The following is a 6,727-nucleotide window of genomic DNA, read 5'->3' on the forward strand; positions in this document are numbered from 1 at the left end:
CCACGTGGCCGGCCAGCACATGAGTTGCTCCTGCCCAAAAGCAAGAGCCGATGGCCAGGCTCGAAATCGTGACCTTCCTACGGGAGCAGCTTTCTCTGTTACTTGCTCTGGAGCCGTGATGTTCTGCTTTTGCTTACTGCTGTTTCAGCTCCACAGTGGTCTGGGTACTGGGAACAGCCAGCATAATTAGCGCTTTCGGTGCCACTTGCTCGTCACGGACATTGAAGCCCTTTGCAAATTTCCCTGTAAGAAGTAGGTCAGCATAAACCCTCTCTTTGGAAAGAGGAGAAGCACAGAGGATTAATTAACTTGCTTGGTTTTGCACAGCCAGGCAATGGCAGTGCTGCCGGAAAGCATCCCCCGGTGCCGGGGGAAGCGGGGGCTCTCGTGGCAGGGCCCTCCTCCCCCTCCTCCTCCTCCTCGGCCACCAGCATGTTTGAGATGCTCCCTGTTTGCTCTCCCAAACCAGGCTCCATCCGGCAGCTCGCGAGCGCAGCCTGGTCGTCTGCCAGCCGAGTGATAAAGTTCCTGTCCTTAACAGCCCTGCGGCTCGCGGTCGCTGATGCCTGGATGTCCGCAGCCGGTGCCTGTTTCAAAGCAGCAGAAGCTGGCAGTGATGTAACCCGGCACTAAAAATAGCCCGAGGAAGAGTCCCTGAAGCAGCAGGAGAAGCTGCAGGGAAGGGATACATGGGATATATTGCACAAGAAATGACATTCCCAATCGATGCTGATTCAGTCTGTCCGCTTGGCATTGCCCAGCGCGCTGGTGCTCCAGGGGTGATGGGCCAGGAGCGCTGGCTGCTGCCGGCTCTCTGGGCCCTGGAGGCCTGATGGAGCGTGATCATCCCAGATGGGAAAGGGCACCGCTCATCCCCATCCTTCCCAACTCTCGTCTGGGTCTTCTGGTTTGCACCCTTAGCCGTGGAGAGCTGGTGGGGAAAACTATGGCCAGGTGGTGGGCAGGAAGGAGAGCCTGCAGCCAGGGGCAGGAGGGCGCAGGTCCCAGCCACGGAGACGCACGTCACAGCATTTTTTGGCAGGGGACAGGTCTGCTATCGAGTGGAGCAATCTGCTCAGGAAGTCCCCAGAAATAACTAGGAAATCTGCGGTAGCTGGGCCCGTTCCTCCTTCGTGCCCATCACGCAAGGCTGAGCTTCCCTGCATGGCCATGACCCCAAGGGGGCTTGTAGCCCTGGAGCTCGCAGCCGCTGCCCGCCTGCCCCACGGCACCACAGGCTCTGCCACGACCACTGTCAGCTCCTCAGTGGGGACAACTCCATCGAGGGGAAGGATTTTGCTCTTCTGTGAATAAAGAGGATTTATTCTGAGGGTGAGCTGTTTTCCCCTTCAAACTGGGATGAAAAGGCTCGTCTGCAAAGGTAAAAGGCACATGGGGGTATCTGACGCCTACAGCATCACCTCTTCCCGGCTGGCTGGAGTAAGGTGGCTGCTCAGAGGAAAGCTGACAGGAGGAGCAGGCAAGGGGAAGAAACAGGAGGAAAACCACATCCAGGCTCCTACATGGGAGAGAAAACAGGAGAGTGATGGGAGGCTGCCTCCAGGGACAGACTGGAAAGGGAGGGAGGCTTTGGTTCCTGCAGCGGCAGGTTAGTGCCGGAGCATCCGCAGCACGAGCCTGCGGTTATTCTGTCGCTGCAGGTTTGAGACGTGGTGGGCAGGGAATGGAGCTGTTGCCAAGTCTGTGCCGTCCCGAGCCGGAGTCGCACTTGATTTCTGCGAGGAAGCAGGTATCGCAGACAGCGCCTGGCCCATCTGCGGCGCGATGGATGGCGGTGAGCGAGGCGTCACAAGCCCTTTCCTTCCTGCACAAAAGGTGCCCTGTGATGTGTGACATACAGACAGTCCCCTCCCAAGTGCTATTTTTGCCAGCATTTCTTTCTCTCGTTTGACTTACTGGTGCAGAATCTTGCAAGCATTAAATTGGGTGAATGGGGACGAAAAGTTTTCTGTAATTGATTCTTCACCCGGGGGGACTCGGTGAGGGATGTCTGCAGTGGCCGAGCCAACGCTTCTGACCTTCTCTTGCCTGCAAACACCTCTGGAAGGGTCTGCTGGGACTGACCCTGATTCCACAGAAATGCAGCGGGAACAGCATTTGGGGTGTTATCTCTGGGCAAAACCAGGCTGTGCAGAGTGGCTGCAGAAATGAAAATGGAAAGCGAAGGCTGGGGATGGCAGGTTTAAAGCAGCTGAAGGACAAGCTGACTTATTTTGATTGATATTTATATCTGAAGTGGCTTTTCCCTGCCCTAAATAGCATGCCCTGCTGTGCTGCGCTGAGCAGCACCGGTGACATTTCGGCAGTGCCAGGCGGGTAGGCGTGGCAGGGTGTGCGACCGCGGGACGCCAGCCAAACCCCAGTATCACCCGGCTTGGGAAGTTCCCAAAATGTTCCCTGGAGGAGTTTCGGCTCTGAGTCGTGCTCCTCTTTGCATGCTGGGGAGCTGGGGCTGTTTTGCTGAAGGCGAAGCTGTGAAATTGTGAGCGTATGGAGGGCAGAGAGCAGTGCCTCAGGGCGAGGTCTGGGTGCACCAACAAAGACCGAGGGTCTCTGGACAAAGCCTGGAGCGGAAAGTGCAATCCCAGACACGGGAGTCTGGCCCTAAGCACCACCACGATAAACGTAATTATTCCCCAAATAATAACACAAATAGAGATAATTATTCCAGCCTGCTGGAATGGCCTTTGTGCCGCTGCCCGGCCCTGCAGGATGGGGAAAGGAGCGGGGCGATTTATTCACCAAGGAGCGCCTGAGGGAGGCTCAGAAAAAGGAGAATCAGATGGCGAAGCTGCAGGAGGGCAGGCGCTGGGGGACAGAGCTGCCTACGAGCACGAGAGGAAACCGAAACCGCGGCTCTTTCCGGCGTCAGCTGCGGCTGAGATGGTCGCCCACGGAGCGCAGCAGCACCGACACGGAAGGCAGGAGCGAGGGGCTGGCCCAAAGCTGTGGATTTGGGTTTTCGCTCTGGCTGCAGAGCCTGCAGCAGGGCTGTGAGCTGCCCCAAACACACACCCCACCAGTCAGATTCCCAGCGCGCTCTCCCAGAAGAGCTGGAAGACCGCATGTGGGTGATGCCACCGTGCCGGAGCGGCTGTGGCTGGGTACCACCAGCGTTATTAGCATGCACTGGGAGGTGGGGTCCTGCCTGTGCATTTAAAGGCTCTGCCTTGCCCTGCAGGAAAACTTAGAAAAGATTGTAGGGGAAAAAACCCTCTGGCCTCTCCTAACCTTTGGGCACTTGCTATCTATGTATTGTTCTTTTTGTGTGTTTTTTGGCAAGTGGTTGTTTTATCCTACAATAACACACAAATTCTGCCATGGCAGCAGTTCACTAGATAAGAGAGAGTCCTGCTGGAGAGTTACGGCCTCAGCAGGCAGGGCTGATGAAGGAGGGGAGCGAGGGGACACAGCAGTAACGGGCGTTTTGTTATCGGGAGCCCAAGCTGGATCTCCGTTAGCGGCCCACGGCCTCAGTCTGCAGGGCTCGGTACGGCTGAGCGGGCAAGGCAGGCTTTCTGGGGCTGGGGGGCTCGTCCGGGCCGCCCAGGAGCGGGTCTGGTAAGAGTCCTTGCTCTCTGAAGAGGCTGAAGATTTCCTTGGGATGGGCCAGGGAGCGGTTCGCAGGCGTCGCTGGCTCAGAGGCAGCTCTTTGTCGCTGCCCTCTTTTGTGATTGCTCTCCCCTGGCTTCCCCGGGCAGCGGAGCAGGCTGCAGCAGGGCGCGGGCACACGCCGTCAGTCCAGGGCTTCTGCAGAAACCCAAGCAGCCAGGTGGGCTGGGCCCTGGCACGCAGCCCTTCCCCGGCAGGTAAGCAGCCTGCCCGGCTGGGCGCTGCCGCCATCCCCATTTTCAGCGCACTGTGGATCACGTGTGCTCCTCACTTGCCTGAAGCATAGCCAACAAATTAAACCTTAAACCATAAGTTAACAGATGTTTTTGCTTGTGGTTCCTTGGTCTGGTCAGATCAGTTAAAAGGAACTTGGGGTGGAGAAAAACCTTGCCATTAATCACAGCCTTTTGCAGGAAAGCACAGATCCTTCACCTGCGATCCCTCACGCCCTGGCTCGCCAAGCAGCAGCCGTCAACTCTCCATCTCTGCAGCTCTTGAGAAATCCCAGAGCCGAGCTTCCATCCCAGTAAACAAAGTCCGGTTGTGTTTTTCTTCTGTGACTCATCCATCAATTTGTAATTGCTCAGGAGTAATAGAAAGTGCCTGGCAGAGGCCAGGCCTGCCCGGCGGGCGGCTGAACTGCTGGGGCTCAGGCAGCTGGCTTTGCTGCTGCCCCATGCAAAAAAAACCCATCGTCATCCTTCTTCTTCCAGCTCTGTTCTCATAATTATTATTTTTGACCCTGAGAGGACTGAGGATAGAGCATGGAATCTATTTCCGTGCAAGACATCTTTAAAGCATGACATTTCCCTGCTACTTCATTAAATTAAGTGCTGTCCTCCTTTAGTGGCCTGGCTTTTTGAGTCCTGAATCAGACACATCATCTGACGAAATGTTTTGCAAGTAAATAATAACTGGAACCATGCGCATTGATTTGAACTACCACAGGCACAGTAAAAATGGCACAGACCACACCGTGCAGACAGAGCACAGGATTAAGATTGTGGGTGAGGACTATGGGGTTAGAAAACTGCATTGGGTTGGAACTGGGCTGATTTGGTGAGAAGTGGCTGAATTTTGGGGGGTTTACATTTTTTGATTCAGGGTCTCAGTTTTCATATAAATGAAATTTTGCAGCCCTCATCATGGCAAGAATAATATTGAACTAGGGAACTTCATAACAGTCCTCTGCCCCCTGTAAAAGGAACAATTCCTAGATCCTTAGCAGGGGAGACAAAAAAAAATGAACATGCATGAACTTTGTGCTTAAGGGTGTTTCCTCTGGATCATGGATTTGACACAGCCCAAAAGGGAGAAGTTTGCTTGGCCGCTTCCTATAGTGTACCAGTTCTGTAAATAACGGGAAGTGCTTGTTCCTTTAAACTGTCAGTCTCGTACTTTTCACCAGCTCTTTAAAAATGTGTGTGTGTGTGTGTGTATATATATATATATACACACACATACATGCACACACAGTGCACACAAGGGAGTGGAAGGTGTGGAAGCGGGATGTTTATCCCCTGTTTATTTTGTGAATGATTTTGACAGTGGGAGAAACAGGTGCCTTTCCGACTGCCTGCGTGAGCAGATCCTCACCGGCTTAAACACTGCATCTCCTTTGTCTTGGCGAGGAGGAGGAGGAAGGTGGAGGAGCGTTGCTATTGCAGTGACTCCTAGAGCTAAGCGTCTTATATTTAACAGCCTCATGGCACTGCTCAGGATGAAACAATCTCAAGAAGTGGTGCGGGGTCACCTGGAGTGCCAGGCAGCCAAAGGATCAGCCCTGCTTGCCTGTCTGGGAGCACGGCTAGCTGGAGGTTCATCCTAGAGCCGATGGGATGGGGGGCTGGAAGTTTAGGAGGTGACCGTGAGCCGTGTGCGGGCAAGGGCAGTGGGGGAATGAAAGGCTTGCTGAGCAGAGCTTGATGTTGACGTCTTATTACAGGCATGAACTGTATCAGGGAAGCTGATCGCGGGGGAGGTAGGAGGTGGCTGAATGACTCCCATAGCCTGGAATTGCTTCCCCGGCTAATTAGGAGGAATGGAAAGAAGCGCAGTGAGGAGCAAGGCTTGAGGAAACCTAATGCTGCCATGAGCATGTGGGAATATTTCCAGCCTCTGGAGGGACGGTGCAGCCAGCCACTGGGGAGAGGTCCCGTGGGGTGGCACCTCGGCTCCCCTCTCCCCGTGGCTGGGGAACATAAATCAGACGTGAGCCCTGGACCAGCTCTGGGCTTGCAAACGAAGATTAAAACTAGTAGCATGTGCCGATAATCTCCAGCCGTAACTGCCAGTCTCTTGAGTAAATTACAGACCTGCTCTCTTCACAACCAGCTTCAGCCCAAAGAGGCATGTACTTAAAACAAGATCTTTAAATATCCAAGGAAAGTCACCGGTTTTAAATGGTGAGAGACATACAAAAACAGATTTTGAAATTAAGATAATCGTGACGGCACCAGCCAGATAAAGGAGGAGGCTCTCAACAGGCAGCCCTGCTTGGCTTCGACTGCCAGCCTGATGGACAAGAGAGGCATATTTCAAGCAGTGAGAACCAAGGGGTATAACTGTTTCTTACACAGGACTTTACGCGTGCTTGTACTTTAGAACAAGGAGAAATCAGACATCTCTCGCCCTCCGAATCTCTTTGGTGAACCGATGCTCACCTCTCTGAACCAAGGAGCTGTTCCCGAGCCAGACAGGCCCTGGGCCCGCGCAGGGGCGGGCAGTCGGGGAGCGGAGCGGGGGGATTTAAGCGAGATGCTCCGTGCGTGCAGCCCTGCCTCGGCAGCCCATGGCCAGAAAGGCTGGGTCCCTTCTGGAAACAAAGGATGGCTTTTGCTGGGTGCGTGGTACAGCAGAATTGTGGCGGCTTGTGTGGCTTTCGGCTCTCTGGCCTTTATTTAAATGAAAAGCAGAGTAATTTGTATCTAAGTGGAGTTGTTCTGTCTCATTAGTGTGATTAAATAGATGGCAGAACGTTACTAAGTTCATTGTCAGAGAGACTGTTGCTTAGTAATTTAAACTGCAATAATCTCATTATTCAGTCTTTTTTCCTTGCAACGATGGTGGCTCTGTTGTTACAGGCGGGTTCATG

The sequence above is a fragment of the Nipponia nippon genome, unplaced genomic scaffold, assembly GCF_047370975.1.
Source record: "Nipponia nippon isolate SJK-2023a ecotype South Korea unplaced genomic scaffold, ASM4737097v1 scaffold_9, whole genome shotgun sequence".
Classification (NCBI taxonomy): Eukaryota; Metazoa; Chordata; class Aves; order Pelecaniformes; family Threskiornithidae; genus Nipponia; species Nipponia nippon.